General features: G+C 39.4%; 1 protein-coding gene across 6 annotated transcripts in view; it reads right to left on the bottom strand.

The window, feature by feature from the left end:
* CHST15 (carbohydrate sulfotransferase 15) overlaps nt 1-10010 on the bottom strand; it is a 133266-nt gene extending 123256 nt beyond the window's left edge. For 3 of the 6 annotated variants that reach the window (XM_007478844.3, XM_007478839.3, XM_007478841.3), the window contains exon 1: nt 8750-9017. The gene's annotated coding sequence lies outside the window, so the exon portion shown is untranslated. Of the gene's footprint in view, nt 1-8749; nt 9040-9375; nt 9580-9657 lie in introns of those variants that run through there. The other 3 variants (XM_007478846.3, XM_007478845.3, XM_056802781.1) reach the window with 3 other exon arrangements.
* Between the last annotated feature and the right edge of the window lie 7688 nt (nt 10011-17698).

Here is a 17698-nt window from a genome sequence, read left to right as displayed (position 1 = left end):
AAAAGTGAGGGCAATGGAAAGAGCCCTCAGTCTTTCTTGATTCCTATCCCTGTAAATCACTTTTTAATTCCTCTATGACTTTCCTCCTTTCCCCCTTCCTGAACCTCCAAAATTACATTCTTCTAGTTGACCCACTTTAGTGGAAATAGAAAGGATATAGTAGTTGTTCTGTGATTAGTTTGAGACTTACAGTAATCAAACAAATGATTGAGTTCACCAAAAATATCATGTTTGTTCTGCTTTAACAGATAGAATTTCAATCTTAAGGAAGTTTTGCTGGCATTCCACAAAATCCGAAGAACAGAGGAGTCACTGATTAGTTAATCAGACAATCCAGAAGATGCATTAAACACCTATCAGGGGACAGGCACTAGACCTTCGTGTTCGGTGAGTGAAAATACAAAAATGACAGAGCCCGTACCTTCGAGGAGATTATGTTCTATTAGGGGGTAAAATGCATGCATACCTAAGCATATACAGAATATATAGCAAGGCAAGTTAGTTTTCAAGGAAAGCATTATCAGGTAGGAAATGATTCGTGAAGTGAAGGAAATAAGGGATTTTAAGATGTGAAAATTAGGAAAGAACATTGTAGGAATGAGGAACAACCAGAGCAAAGAAAAGGATAACTGAGATGGAGGGTCAAGAATTAGGAATAAAAAGGCCACTAATTGGGCTACCTTGCAGAGAAGGAGTTCTTAACCCTTTGGTGCATGTCATGAACCCCTCTGTCAGACTGAGAAAGCTGATAGACCCTTTCTCCAAACAATGTGTTTAAATACAAAAAATCAAACTTTGAGGAAATTAGTTACATGGATGGAGATAGTTATCAAATTAGCAACAAAACAAATTCATAGACCTCATGAGGAACCCCTGCCCTAGAGTATTAGAAAGAGAATAAAGTGTATAATAAGAGGAGCTCAGAAGCACAGGGGATAGAGGGCTGGGCCAAGTCAGGATAACTCATTTTCCTGAGTTCAAATTTGACCTCAGACACTTATTAGCAGCTGTGTGACCCTGGCAAGTCGCTCAGCCCTATTTGCCCCAGTTTCCTCATCTATAAAATGAGCTACAGAAGGAAATAGCAATTCATTCCAGCATTTGTACCAAGGAAACCACAAAATACGGTCACAAAGAGTCAGGTATGATTTAAATGACTCAACAATAACAAAAAAGTAAAATAAAGCTAGAAAGATAAGTTGGGATCAGGTTGTATTTTTTACCTGCCAAACAAAGGAATTTATATTTGATCCTAAAGTCAGCTGAGTAAGGAGAGATGAAGTTTAGACACCTTCTTCTAGGGGTTTGGCTGTGAAAGAGAGGAGAGATCTAGTATAATATAGGCAGATGGCAGGATATAGCTTGGAGGTAACTTGGTGGTTCAGTGGATAAAGTGCTCATCCTGGAGTCAGGAGGAGTTGAGTTCAAATTTGACCTCAGACATTTATTTACTCCCTGTGTAAGGCTGGGGCAAGTCACTTAATCCTGTTTCTTCATCTAAAATGAGCAGAAGGAAATAACAAGCCATTCCAGTATTGCCAAGAAAGCTCAAAATGAGATGACAAAGAATCAACCACAGGTGAAACAACTAAAGGACAACAGAATACAGTGAGGATAATTAAAGAATGGAGGTTGTCTGGAGAGGTTTTTAGGCAGCAGGAAAAAATGAGTTAATATGGTGAAATTGAAGATTAGAAAGATAGGGTATATGACTGATCTTCTTAAGAAGCCAAGATGGGAAGGGATCTATAGTGTATTTAGAGAGAGGTTGGATTTGGAGAAGAGAATCGCCACCTCTTTATTAGACACAATATTAAAGGAGGAAAGGACAGGGGATCAGGTCAAGGCATTTTTATATGGTTCCCTCAGCAAACCCATTTTGTCTTCACATCCACACTAAAACAATCTTCCAGGTTAGTGGAATTCAAAATTAGCATCCTTTCCTATTTCACAGATTAAAAAATGGAGTAAGGCCACTTTCCCCAGATCATTCAAAGAAGTTGTCTCTTGACCTAAATCAACTGCTTTTAAAAACACGCAGGGAAAAATTATAAAATTTGATATTTAAATAGATTTACCTCTGTATTTTAAAACAAAATCTATTCTCAGTCAACTGTAGCAAGTTCTTCAAATGCAATTTTAGATAATGCTGATGCCAACTCTTATTACTATTGGGTGGCAAAATGCATAGAGCCTTAAATTTGTAATTAGGCTACTTGGGTTCAAATCTAAGCTCTGATACTTTTTCTCTGGCTGACCTTGGGCAAGAAGAATAACCTCTTTATCCTTCAGCTTCGTCAGTATCTGTAAAATGAGGGGGTAGACTTGATGGTTTCTTCTGGCTCTAAAAGTACTATAGTCTTATCCTGGTACGGATTGGAACACGTGACAGAAAAAGATATAAGGGTGTCAGCTGCTGATTAGGGCTAATTCACCTCATTTACTGTACAGCCTGTAGGAAGCCAAAGATCAGAGAAGCAATATAAGATATTCTGACCTTTTATAAAAAGATTAACTGAGAATGACCACTAGTGTTTTATAGCTTTCGCATTCCACATACATTTTTTAACCCCCTACTTTCTGTCTTAGGTGATAGTAAGTATTGATTCTAAGTTAGAAAAGCAGTAAGGACCTAGCAACTGGAGAATGCAACTTGCCTTGGATCACACATTTAGGAAGTATCTGAAGGCAGATTTGAACCTAGGTCCTCCCAATTCCAGGCCTAGAGCTCTATTCACTGTCCTACCTCACTGTCTCTCAACCAATCATGATTGAGTCCTTAGCTAGACCTCAAGTCTGAAAGGCCCGAGTTCAAATCCAATTTAGACACTTACTAGCTATATGACTCTGGGGAAGTCATTAAACTGCCATCTGCCTCAGTTTACTCATCTGTAAAATAAAGATAATATAGCACTTACCTCCAAAGGTTTTAATCAGAACAAAATAAGATCATATTTGTAAGGTGTTTTGCAAATATTAAAGTGCTATGGAAATCCTAGCTATTACTCTTATTATTGATTTTGTTCCATATCTGTAATTTTGCTACATAAATCTGTGCCTTTTCAAGTAAATTTAGGCAAATGCGCCTGTGATACCAGTTCAGTCTTTTCCAATATTCTATTTTAATCAACTAGGAAATAAAAGCAAAAAGGAGAATAATATAATTTCTCCACTTTTCTAACAAGTAGCAGTAATGAGTACCCAAGTTGTAGTCAGAAGACCCAGGGAATAAACAGTTTTACTGCTGCTTATCTCATTCAAGGCATCTAGAAGTCAGTTTCTTTATATCAACCAATCAATCAGTCAAATAGCATTTATTAGCAGGTATCCATGTGCCAGGCACTGTGCTAATATGTGCACAATGAGGATAATTACTGTAATCTATCTACTCTTATGAAGAACAAATGAGCTCATATGCAAAAGGCTTAAAAAAACCTTGCATCAATACAGAAATATAAGTTGCTATTAGGGTGAAATAATAGTAGCTACTCTATATATCTGTGGTAGATAGTCAAACAGGTCCATGTATGTGGAGGGGTTTAAGCTTCTGCTGATTTAATAGAGCCATGTCATTGCCTAGGAGGAGCAGAACCTAATGGATAGAGGGCTGGCTTTGGAGTCAGGGAGATCTAGATTCAAGTTCAATCTCTGGCTGTTGGATCCTGGGCAAAAAATTTAATATAGCAGTGCCCTAGGCAACTCTCTAAAACCTAGAGAACAAATTTGTATTGGTAGAGGGAGCTTCCTCCTGCAGAATTCCCTATACCAAAATCACAAGTTTAGTTCATTACAAAATTTTCTAAGGAGGTACTTGAATGGATTAAAAAACTAGCCAGATTGAATACTGGTGAAAAATTCAGGAATGATTCTACATTAAATCTGATTTTTGTCATCCTTACATTTTGTGGCACACTGAAGTAATCTTAATATTATTTTTATTCTGGATTCACAATCTTAGGTTTAAGGTTCCCTGTGATTTGAAGAAGACATAAACAAATTCTTTTCCATGTTATTTTTCTAATGCATCACACAACTGCAACCTCTTATAAAAGGAGTTCCTTCATCTTGGCACTTGGACAAATTTCCCTGCTCTTGGCATGCAAAAAGCCCAATGACTCCTTTGACTCTTTGCCCACAGGGTATGAAACTGCTCTAGGATGGAAGCTTTTACAGCATCAGAAGTGACAGCATTTGGATCATTAGCAGGGACAGATTGTTTTAAGCCTGTTAAGCAATAATAATCAATGAAAAGCAACTAATTTCTGTGTACTACACATCTCCAAATATGCCTTCTTTCCTTTTTTCTACCATGCTGAGCACTAGTAATGAGTTGATATTACACCCTAATTTTCTTGTGCTGTACCTGCCTTAAAGGAAAACTTGTCCAAGAGCACATAGTAGAAAAAAGATTTGGAGTCAGTGGACTCCAGGATGGAATGATGACATCTACTTTATTGTCAATATGACTTTAGCCCCCACTTAGCCTATTTGGACTCCTCTCTCCATATGTATAAAAAGAGGAAGTTGGATAATGAGGCTTCTAAAGGCTCTTCTAGCTCTAAATCACATTATTCTGTGACTGATAGTTTTTCATTGTTCAGTCTTTTCAGTCATGCCTGACTCTATGACCCCATTTGGGGTTTTCTTTGCAAAGATACTAGACTATTTTGTCATTTGCTTCTCCAGCTCATTTTACAGATGAGGAAACTGAAGCAAATAGGACTGAGTGACATGCCCAAGGTCACACAGCCAGTAAGCATCTGAGTCTGGATTTGAACTTAGGTCTTCCTGACTCCAGGCCCAGAACTCTAATCACTATATCACTGCCCCATGATCAATAATATACACTGTTAATAAATCACATTGAGCAAGGCATAAACTAATATGTTCAGTATGACATATTGCAAGACTGAAGTATATTTGAATAAACCTTGAACCTGTCTAGAATCTTAACATTTAAGTAGCATATGAACTCAGGCAAGTTGAGACTGGGATTAGTTGCCTTAAAAAAGAACTATAAGTTGCCTAAGACACTAACTGCCTTCAGTACTGTCCCTTTATTTCCTCATCTTCAAAATGGGGGTATATTTTCAATATCTACAAGCATAGAACTATGTTTTGTCTAGTACCAATGCAGTAATATATGTATAAATTCTCTGTAGTTTTAGGACACTACACAAACATTGATTAGAGCAGAAAGGTACCTGAGGATTCTTATAGTTCAGCTTCTTCATTTTATACTGAGGAAGCTAAATCTTAGAGATGGCAACTTATCTAAGGGTCACATGGGCAAGAAGTGATAGAATCTGAATTTGAACCTGGAACTTCTGACTGTAAAAATAGCTTTTTGTTTTGTTTCTGTTATGTATGACTCTTCATTTGGGGTTTCCTTTGCAAAGATATTAGAGTAATTTTCCACTTCCTTCTTTAGCTCATTTTACAGATAAGGCACTAAGGCAAACAGGGTTGAGTAACTTGGCCAGGATCACATAGCTAGTTAAGTGTCTGAGGTCATATTTGAATGCAGGTCTTCTAGAACTGGTGCTCTGTTCACTGCACCATCTATCTGTGTCTCTAAATTAAGTACATGACTAATATTTGTCCTCACTCCAATACTACCTGGATGAATAGCCATGGACAAGCTATTGCTATTTTCTGGGGTTCCATATCCTTTCTAGTAAAACTAAGGGGCAAGCCTGTTATCTTAAGCTGACACTATAAAGATACTACTACCCTTTTCATTCATACAGAATGAAGACTGCCATTATCAGTTCTGGTAGAACTGGTAGACTGGCAATCAATGACATCTCAAATGGGGAAAAGTTCAACAGTTTAGGTCATTTTAGTGAATTTTAGACCAGCATCCAAAGGCTTCCAATAAGTTTCCAATTAAATCCTGAAAATCTCATCCCATTAACTCATGAAATATGAATGACAATCAGAAGAATCTCTTTGTTAGGGAACAAAGCTGTCATGCAATCCCACAGCCATACAATGATAGAAAGTGCAAGAAGAGGGGGATTATAAGAGAGAGGCTGTGAAGTTTAGCCTGTGACGAGTTGCCTGAAAAGAGTCAAGCCATAATAAGTTGCCTTTGAGCCTAAATGCCTCCTCAGCAAATGCTCTTTTAAGAATCTATTTCAGACTGCCAGCAGCCTGCATTTCAGGACCATTCTTCACAATCTCAAATATGCATTACCAAGCAGGGCTAACTGTTTTCAGTCAAAGTGGAAAGTAAGAGAAAGAGAAAAAGGGTTTAGGTAAGAATTATAACTAATCTTTGCTGATATCATGCGTCCTGTGGTGTGTGTGTGTGTGTGTGTGTGTGTGTGTGTGTGTGTGTGTGTGTGTGTGTGTGTGTGAAGAAAAGAGACAGAGAGAAAGAGAGGGGAAAAGGGAGGGGGGGAAAGAGATATAAAGAAAAAGGAAAGAAGATAGAGAAATGAAAAGAGAAGGGAGAGAGGAAGTCAGGAAAGGAGAGAGACACAGAGTCAGAGCCAGAAAGACAGAGAGATGTTTGAGATAGCCTGGTCTAGAAGGAAAAGGGTAGGTCTTGAAGAAGGAGCACCTGAGTTCAGAACTTGTGTCGGATTAATCAGATGACAATGGGCAAGTCACAAAATCTCTCAATACTCCCAGGCAACTCTCTGAGGCCAGAAATTATACAGGAGTTGTAGATCTTAATCAATTGAATGTATTTCTACACCAGGACTTCTCCACATCAATTACATCATAAGTTAAGATCTATTTATCTATCCATGCATCTCTTAAGATTGAGGTAAATGAATTGGCCAATTTTGGCTTATATTTAATGTGTGTTTATTTATGTATGTTTTAGTCACGTACTCATATACATGTTTATGAATATATGTGACATATGCATATACATTGAATAGATCTCTAGTGACTATACAAACATATCATATATACATAAATGTTTCTATATATGTATATATGTGCATGTTGTATTTAATATAGATATATACTGTAACTATATAGTACACATTTCTAATTCCCCATCACTATAGTATATACAATATACAATATGTACATGTTATACATACATATACATATAATATACACTATGTATATATAAATACCCACGTATTAAATAGAGGCTGATTTTGGTCAATGATTCACCTCAGGTCAGAAGGCATTCCCTTCTAAGGCTGTGATATCCCTTCATACATTTTAATGACTTGGATCTTAGGTTCTCCTCACAAGATGGCACACAATTTGTTGAAAAGTAAAAATAAAAACAAAAATTCCTGAGTCAGCACCATGGAGACCCTCTTTCACTCTTCACCACATTCACCTCCCCCATTCCCTCCCCTCCCCATCTCATAATCTCACCCTCTGCTCCCAGCCAGTTAGGAGGCTGACATCCCCTTGGGTGCTGCCCCTCAAATCCCCGAGGACAACTGCAGCGGCTGCGGACCTATTCAAGTTGCTTAGCTCTGGGCAGTGCCAAGAGATCCTGTATCAAGCTTGGTTAGGATGATAGAGACCCTGCATCTGCGGAGGAGTAGCGAAAGGGGTGTAGGAAGTCAAGAGAAGGGAAGTGCATGGGGGGTAGGGTGGAGTCACAAGGGGAAGGGGAGAGGGGGAGGGGGAGAACAAAAGTTCAGGACTCTTCTGCTTTTCAGCAGAGCACTCTAGTTAACCCAGGAACACCACAATAGGGGAGGAAGCTCTTTCCTGGCCTCTGAACATCGGGATAAGATTATCAGGAGCTTGCCAAGGCATTGGGGTAAGAGATCTCCAATTCAGCAAACCTCTGCCCCTTGGGAAATGCGATCTCCTGCACCACTACTCAGGAACACTCCGAATCTTAGCAGACCCGACCTCCCTCCTCCCCCCCCCCCCATTCCTTCTCTATTCTTCCTCTCCTTCTGGAAGAATTTAAACTCCTTGAGAGCAGGACTGTAATTGTCATCTCAGCATAGCTGCACCTAGCCCTGTGCCTTTCAGTCAGTTAAGCTCCATCCCACAAGCATTTTTAAGTGCGAATTATATAACAGGAAGGTTTAGACACCAGGAATACCAAGACCAATTGCCTATGCACTTGAAATACAATGCACTTGACACATACCATGAGCACTTTAAGGTTTGTAAAGTGCTTTGCAAACATCTCGTTTTATTCTCACAGCAATTATTATCCTTATTTTATAGATAAGGAAACTAAGGCAGGCAGATGTAAGCTTTACGAACATTATTTCTTTTTGATCCTTACGACAACCCTGGAAGGTAGGTCTATTATTATTATTCCCACTTCACAGATGAGGCAATTGAGGCAGACACCAGTAAAGAGAATTGCTAGTGTCGCAAAACTGTCTGAAGTTAATTCTTAATTCCGGTTTTCCAGACCCAGGTACAGCACTCTATTCGATAGTTAAGTAACTGGGATCAACAAATTCATTCCCTTCTTCTTGACCTATCCCAAGTTCTCTAGCTCCCCAACGTTCTCCTGTTCTTTCCTAGTCCCAGAAGCAGCAGGCATCCTAGATCCCGTAGGGATTTCTGATCTCAGAAAGAGAGTTCACCCGGCCCAGGAAGGCCAAGTCTCCAAGCTGCTTGTCCAGAAAAAGAGGAACCCGCGTTTGGCCTTTCTCTTCCTAAGGAAATGTAGCTCTGTCAAAAACGCGCAGGACATTAGAAGGAGTTCTGAAGGTGAATAGGAAGGAGATAGAAGAGAAGGAGGAGAAGGAAGAGGAGGAAAGCTGGGAGCGTCTATTGGGTAACTTCTTACCAAGTGCGCTTTGCCTTCACCAGCCTCACCATGCTTTCTTCAAAAAGCAGCGGTATACCTGACGCTCTGCCAAGCATTAGACACCGAGGGCACTCTGAGGCGCTCGGAAAGCTGCCCCGACACAGAAAAGATGCAGCTCCAAGTCTGGAGGGATAGAGCCTGTCAGCCTGCCCTGGGGGCAAAGCTCAAGGAAAGGTTGTAACTTCCCCTGGGAACCCAGAGATCCACCAAGCAACTCTGTCCAAGATCCATACGACAGCTTCAGTTAACTCCCTCCGCTGTCCATCCCCGACCTGCAGGTCGCCAATCGGCATTCTCTACCCCGCCCTCTTCCCTCCCACCACCCCCCTCCCAGGACCTGGGGCCGCCCACTAGGAATCCTAGGTCTGGTCCCGCCACCCGCGCGCGAGTCCATTCCGCAGACCTAGAGGAGGATTGATGCTTACTTTACCACCCCCTCCTCAGTTCCCTGCTCTTTCTCCTCTCCAGTTCGTATGCCCCACGACGGGTACGCCCCTCTTGTCCCGCTGTATTACTCATCCAGCCCTCTTTAATCTCTATCGGGCTTCCAGGACAGAATCCCCCAAGCTTTTCTCCGGCAAACCCAGAGGGCCGCTGAAACTCACTTCATTTCGCTCCCGCCGCCTTCTCATGGGCACTTCTTACAGCTCAGGGAGGGGGCAAGCAAGACTAAACCAGGGAGACTCGAAAGCCCCTCCCCCTCCCCCCAAGCGACGTCCTCCCTAGAGCACAGCTCCTTGATTCTAGCTGCCTGGAGGAGGACTGCCGGCTAGCCAGGCGCACGCTCGCGTGCAGCCTTCGGGCGGGTCGGGAGGTGTAGGTTGGGAGGAAGGAGAGAGGGAGGGTGGGAGGGGGCGGTGCAGGACGGGGGGCGGGGTGGTTCAGACCTGGGTCTCCGATCTGCCAACTCCGAAGTTCATTGTCTACGTCCACAGCCTGTCGCTCTCTCCTCCACCTTCACTGCCTCCTCTGCTGCAGCCGCCGCCGCCGCCGCCGCTGCTGCCACCACCTCTGCCGCGAGATGAACGCGGGGTGGGAGAGGGAGGCTGTGCGCACGCAGCCTCGGGTCCCTGTGTCTCCGAGGCGCTCTACAGCCTTGGGGTGTCTGGCTGCGACCGCGGCAGCCGCATCAGCTCCTTCCAGCCGCTGCCTCTCACCCCAGCCATGGAGCTTGGATAGCCCTGGCTATTGCAAACCCTGACTTTTCCCAGGTGCTCTTAGAAAGGGTCCTAAACCTAACCCGCTATGGAGCGTGGGACGGATGCTCTATCCTGCCCCTGGGCCCCAGAAGCGATGTCCACTCCCACGCACGCATGCACTGGAAGAAAGGAGTTGGTTGTGAGCTTGTGTGTGTCGATTAATCAATTATATATTTTCACTTAATCGCGGGTGACAAAACTTGTACCTGGAGTGTGCAATCATGGCCCTTCCTAAAGGCGATTTGGAGTCCTCTTTAAATTCTCCCGTTCAAGAATGATGGGAATAAAACATGTTACTGTACTGATAAACACTCCAATAATGCATCCCGTTCTTAATACCCCCTCTCACTCCCTGGGCTCTGAGACACAATTCGTCTTCAATTTGCAGTGTGCAATTAAGTTTTTGCTAGGCGGGTTTGTTTGTTGTTTTTCTTGCCCTGAAGTAAACACTTAAAAAAAAAAAGCGATGCTATGATACAAATAAAAAGCAAACGGAAAACTCCGTCCAAATTGAGAATAGCAATTACTCATTGCCAGAGACATTCTGAAATAACTGCAAGGTCTGGAATCAACCCATACATTGATATGCAAGGCCACAGCACATATGGGGTGGGTGCCCACTTTTTTCCTTTTTTTTTTTTTACTTTCTGATCAAGGGGACCCTTGCTTCTTGTCAGCCATGAATGTTTGCTTATGCTTGGAGAGCAAAGGCTCAAAGAGATTCCAGTTCCATGGTTTGCCACAACTGACTCAGAGGCAGCTGCCTGAGGAAAACACCTGGTTAGGACTCAGAAAAAGCCTGTAATTTGAATATGTTTAATCTTCTTTCTCAGGATTGACGATGCTGTCAGTTAAGAAATGGACACTTCAGAGAAATCTGAAAAAGAGGCTTACTTAGGGAGGGAAATGCTGTAGTGTTTAGTGCATTTGGAACTGGTATGTCTTGTTTTCTGAAACCATGATCTTTTTTTTTTCCCCGCAGGCTTTAACTTCAGGTCCCCCCTCTTCTTCATAGTCCACAGTGATGTCATAAACTTCTCCATAGCAACTAATTGTGAGGTTATAATGGGGGATTATTACTTCAGGCAGGGGGAAGTAGAAATAAATGAGTTCTTCAAAACAATATCCTGTTTTTATGCAATATATTATATCTAAAATAAAAATCTACCAAGAAAGATTAATGTGGAAAATGGAATTAGCAATGTTTATTTGGAATAGATCCGTTTTAACAACTGAGCCTTTAAAACTACGACAAAAACTCCCCACCCCACTCCAAATACAATGAACTCTTTTTTGCTACATTCACAATTCCCAGTAGATGATGACGCCATTTTTCAAAATTTTACATAGCTGCTCCATTTAGATTTATTTATTAGCTACCAAGAAAAGACCTTTTTTCCCCTCCGTAAGGTTTATGTAGACACATAATTACATCAGTAGAAACTCAGAGCCACAGAGTGACTAGAGTTGGTTGTGCCTATGTAGATAGAGAAGGCACTTCGCCAGACAGCCATCAGTTCAGTGTCCAACTGGTTTAAACAAATATAAAGAATGTTAGAGGCAAACAGCAAAAGGAAATTCCCCTCCTGTAAGCTTGTATGGGGAAAATATTCAGTGACCACACATACCGAGCGAGGTCTTTCCTTCTCTCCATGTAAACACATAACTCAGTTATGGAAACAGACCAGTGTGAGCACACATCCCTTCCAAATTCATATGCTAAGAATGAAAGTTGACATGTTATAAATTGTTTAAATAAAGTAAATGGATGACATATATTCTTTCTGAATACATGGTTGGAGAAAGGCTATTTCCTTCTGTGAAGTTACTTTAAAAGACAGCTTTCTTTTTCTGAAATGAAGTGGAAGGAGGAGTTAGCGCATGTAGCATTTGCATCATCATCTTTAAGGGTCCTTCCAGTCATTTTATGACTACAAATTCAGAAAGGATATCTGGGAAAAGTGAAGAGTACTATGTAGGATTTTGAAGAAATAAAGGAATTATTATAGGACACATGTCAAGACTTGCACTGATACACAAAACAATAATAATGACACATATTGAATCAGCACTTTAAGGTTTGCACAGCCCTTTATTTTTGTCCTGGAAGGGGTTACACATTGCAAATCACTTTACTTTTCCCTTGTCTCATTGGATTCCCACAAGAACATCGGGAGGTAGATATTATTATTATCCCCTTAAAAACATAAGGAAACTGAAACTGAAAGAGAACTTGACTAGAGACATTGCTATGAAGTTTTTGAGTTGGTATATAAACTCAGGTCTTTGCAGCTCCCAATTCAACTCCAGGATAATGGATTTGTGTGGGATCAAGATCTGAGTTAGAATCTTAACTTTGGCATAGCCAAAATCAAATCTCCTGCTTTGTAAAATGGGGGCAATGTTTGCATCTAGTACTATTATATGATCAAAGCCCGAGTTAAAGTAGGAGTATTTGAGTTCTAATCCCATTAAGTAGTACTTAATCCACCTATGTGACAGATTATTAAATTGCTTAAATATCAATTGCAAGCTATATAATAAATGTGAACTATTATTACCAATAAAATATTAGGAATAAACTCATTTTCTATATGCCTGCCTGCCTAAATCTGGGTGATTTGATGTGTTCCTAATCTCCAAGCAATATTCACATCATACAAGTTAGAGCTATATTCATTTGAGCACATTTTAGTTTTTTTAAGATGTATTCTCTCCTCCCCCCTTCCCTACCCCAAAGGGAATATGGTTTAGGCAGGTAACACTTTTATCACCTAGCAATTACTAGCCCAAAGAGGCCCAGCACATAAAGGATGGCAGAAGGTGAGAGAGAGAGATATAGAGTGGCCTCAAAGACAAACTGCCTACTTTACAATTTTGGTTAAGACTTGCCTTGTGTGTGGGACCTGGACCAGGGCAGTAGCTGCAGAGAAAGTTTCCAATTTCTTCTACCAATAAGTGACCGACCTCTCTGTCTGTCCTCTGACTGACATATTTAGACTCCACAGCAATCCGAAGTGCATTTAAATTACATAAATTTAGAAATACTGTGGTTAGACAGAACTCTTTTATAGTAATGCATCCATTAAATGCACTTTAAACCAATTTTAGTATGCTAATCCATCACCAATGTACATGAAATTTGGGGTCTTGGGAACATTTCCTACACCTAGTCCAAATTCTAAATCTGAATGATAATTATGCCATACAGGAGCTCCTTTAATAATTCATTGGAAAAATATTCATTTTTTAAAAGAAAACTGAAGCAACAGGTATAAACTATAACTTTAAAATAGTGAGCTTTTTAATTTTTATTTTAAAGCTAATAATAGCCTGTGTTTCTGAAGCTTTACAATTTACAAATTGATTATTCCTCATAACAATCCTATATGGTAAGTAATATGAGAATTATCAAACCCATTTGGCATTAAGGAAACTGAGGCTTGAGGCTAGGAGAAGTGGACTGATGAACAAATTCTGTAATCCCACTCCTTTGTCCATGTCCCTTTTACATATATAGATGGTCTCTCCTTTTTTTATAATGACACTGCCATTTCTAGAAACTCTTTGGGATCTAGTTTATCAATTATGCAAGAAAGTCACAGGTTTCTAACTGGAGGACCATCTAGTCCAAAGCATTTCTTTTATAAACAAGGAATATCCTCAGAAAAATTGAGTTCCTTGCCCAAGAATATAGAACCTGAATCTGAACTCAGATACTTTGGCCCTACATCTAGCATACTTTCTAATGCAATTAGATGGCATAGTGGGTTGGACTTAAAGTCAATAAAGTTTCCTATAAGATGTTTGCTTGATGTGTGATCCTGATAAAGTCAATTAGCCTCTCTTGGGCCTCAATTTACTCATCTATAAAATGTGAATAATAATAGCACATATCCCATAGGGTTGTTGTTAGGATCAAATGAAATAATATATACATAAAATGTTTATAAACTTTCAAGTATCATATAGATTATTACTTTTTATTAATTTTATTTTTACTTTTATAGTCTTAAAATGAAGGTTGATCAGTTTATTTTTGCTCCAAAATGTACTCTTTGGTTTGATTACCCATTTCATCCTTTTAACAATAGCTAAGAATGACTTGTGGATACTTTCTCCTTACCTACAAAAAAAAAAAAAAGCAAATTGAAGGGATATCCTAAGCACGGTTAGGTAGTACAGTGGATAGAGGGCCAGGCCTGGAGTCAGGAGGATGGAGGTTTAAATATGCAACACTTCTCAACTGTGGGCAAATCACCTAACCCCAGTTGCCTAGCACTTATAGTTCTTATGCCTTAGAATTGATCCTAAAGCAGAAAGTAAGGAATACATAAAAAAAGAAAGAAAGAAGGGACATCCACCAATTGGGGAATGGCTAAACAAATTCTACTCTATGACTTTAATGGATTACTATAATGCCCTAAGAAATGATGGACAGGATAATCACACACACACAACAACAACAACAACAACAACAACTTGGAAATACTTAAGTGAAATGATGCAAAGTGAAATGAGTAGAACCAGGAGAATGCCACAAATGATAACAGCAATAATGTATGATGACCAAGTGGGAATTACTTAACTATTATCATCAATCCAAGAAAATTCTTCAAAAGAGGCTATCCATTACCATAGAAAGAAATGAGTCTTGATGCAGATTGAAGCATACCATTTATCATTTTATTTCTTTCATGAGTTTTTATTCTTGATTAAGCAATATCTGTCTTCATTCACAACATGATGAAAATTGGAAATATATGTTACATGATAGTACATGCAAAACCTATATCATTTTATCTATTTTGGGGGGAATGGAGGGAGAGAAAAAACTTGAGAAATTCATCATTAAAATTGTCTTTACATGTAATTTGGAAAAATATAATAAAAATAGATTTACCCATTAAAACAAAAAAAACCCTCTAAATCCTAAAAGATAAAGATTTGCCATTTCTGAAGCTATTCAAATGAAAGCATAACAAACCAAGAAATTGCTTTCAGAGTTTGGATAGGTTGATGGACCACCTCTTAATTAGCTATCACCAATTAAAAATGTCTTGGGATGTTCAAGGAAGGGGCTGAATTATGAGCTTCTAAAAATCTATTTATTAAGCTGCTTAACTCAACTCAGGTTGTCCCTGGTCCTGAGAGAGCCATGGAGACCTACATCACTTTATTGGTTATGATACTAACCTAACTAATAAATCTGATATAAGAAATAATTCTTACCCCCAAATCAAACCCTCAAAATAATTTTAATTATAAAGTTTTGGCAATCACAAAAGGATTGCCAAATCCTTTTTTTGTTCACCAAAAAAATGTTTCATTCTAAAATTTGATCAATTTGGGCTTTTCTTCCAGAGTGATTGCTTTTCTGATGAATAAAAAGTAGTGAGAAGGTCGTCTCTGTTCCTGAGTATGAGATCTTATATGGTTAAAAATTATGGGGTTTAGGGGGCAGCTGGGTAGCTCAGTGGATTGAGAACCAGCCCCAGAGATGGGAGGTCCTTGGTTCAAATCTGGCCTCTGACACTTCCCAGCTATGTGACCCTGGGCAAGCCACCTTGACCCCCATTGCCTAGCCCTTACCATTCTTCTGCCTTGGAGCCAATACACAGTATGGACTCCAAGACGGAAGGTAAGGGTTTCAAAAAAAAATTATGGGTTTTTTTTTGTGTGTGGGCATGTTAAATGTATCATTTTGTAGTATCTGCATATCTTGTATGTTAGTATTGATAACCCCTGGGTTGACTAGCTGAGAGTGAGAGAGATAGATGGAGAAGGATATTCAAGTAAATAGTTGTGTGTAGTGATGGGTATTAATTTGGGGGTTACATATTGAAGTCTCTGTAGATTTTCAATAAAAATAGCTCAATGAGGAGGGGGTGACCATCCAGAAACTGGAAGTGGACAGTATGCCCTATACAACCCCCAAGCAGAGTGAGTAAGGCCATATGGAAATCCCTGTTGTGAAGTTTAGCTCCGAAGAAAAGTTTTGAGAAGTAGGGAAGACACTTTTAATTAATCAGATTAGTCACAATTTTGTACAATTTGTGGTTTGCTTGATTTGTATTGTGAGAGTGTGCATGTGTGTTTATCCATGAGATGAGACTGGACACAAGGGTGGGGCATGCAAAAAATGTCCTCTGAATGGAGTAGGTCCCAGAGTGCTGACTCCACACATGTGCCACATCTTCACCAACATGGTACTAGGAGCTTACAATTGATTGACATCAAATAACCTATAAATATCACAATAGTTATTACCATAATACCAACTAATAGGAGAGAAGCTTTAACTTTGGAGGACAAAGTCTATTCTCTAAATATTTCTAATTACACTGAAAACACTTTAAATAAAATAGTTTACCCTGAGAGTAATTTTTATTTCTTAGCCATGGTGCCATAAGCTACATATTGTACCAAACTGAAAAAAAATGAGTTGTAGTTTTGGTAAATTTAGAGCAGGGAGTTTCTGTTTCAAATATCAAATATTTAAGCTATTGAAATACTTTTCAGTTCTTGGTTAAATGTTTAAATCTTTCAGATGTTTCAGAGCAGGGCTTAAGAAGATACTGTCAATGGCACACCCATTCCCAGGAGTTTCAAGCTATTGTTGGTGATTTCTCCTTAGAATCTTTCTTTATTGGCTAATCTACCAGGTGCCAGATGCTGGCTAGGTAGGAGGTCCACTTACATTAAGCTTTCATAGAGTGGAAAGTGGGAAAAGGAATGTGAATTCTAATGACACAGAACTCTAGCATTTTAGAGCTAGAAGAGTCTTTTTAAAATGGTCTAATCATGAGTGGGAAGGTTCAGAAGAGGATGGCAGCTGAGATTCCAATGATAAGATGTATTTCCAATAAGGAAACTCCCTCTACTAATGCACTTAAGCACCTTCAAAAACTTTTTCAAGAGCTGTGTGAAGAATGTATGACCAAACAAGTTACAGTGAAGATTTCAAGATGTAAAACAGGTAACTTTGACTATTAAGTTAAAAAGGCTTTGCACAAATAAAATCAATGCAACCAAGTTTAGAAGAGAAACAACAAACTGGGGAAATATTTTTATGACAAATATCTCTCAAAAGACCTCATTTTTCAAATACATTGAAAATCGAGTCAAATTTTTAAGAATACAAATCATTCCTCAATGGATAAATTGTGAACAGATTTCAACAGGCAATTCTCAGGTGAAGAAATTAAAACTCTTTAGTCATATGAAAAAAATGTTCCAAATCACTATTAATTAGAGAAATAACTCTTGAGGTATCACCTCACACCAGTTAGAACGACTAATGTTACAAATAAAGGAAAATGATAAATATTAAGGATGTGGGGAAATTGGGAAACTAATACCCTATTAGTGGAGCTGTGAACTGGTCTGATCTACTACTCCCAAGAGCAAGTCAGAACCATGCCCAAAGGCCTATAAAACTGTGCATATTATTTGACCCAGTAATATTATTAGTAGGTCTGTATCTTAAAGGGAGCAAAGATAGGGGGAAAGGACATCCTTGTATTAAAATATTTATAGTAGCTCTTTTTGTGGTGGCAAAGAACTGGAAACTGAAGGGATGCCCATCAACTGAGGAAAATGGCTAAACAAGTTGTGATATATGATTGTAATAGAATACTGCTGTGAAATGACAAACAGGGTGATCACAAAAATATATGAAGTGATGCAAGGTGATATGGGCAGAAGCAGGAGGACTTTGTACATAATA

This window comes from Monodelphis domestica, chromosome 1, assembly GCF_027887165.1.
Source record: "Monodelphis domestica isolate mMonDom1 chromosome 1, mMonDom1.pri, whole genome shotgun sequence".
Classification (NCBI taxonomy): Eukaryota; Metazoa; Chordata; class Mammalia; order Didelphimorphia; family Didelphidae; genus Monodelphis; species Monodelphis domestica.
This window is presented reverse-complemented; position numbering and strand designations above follow the sequence as displayed.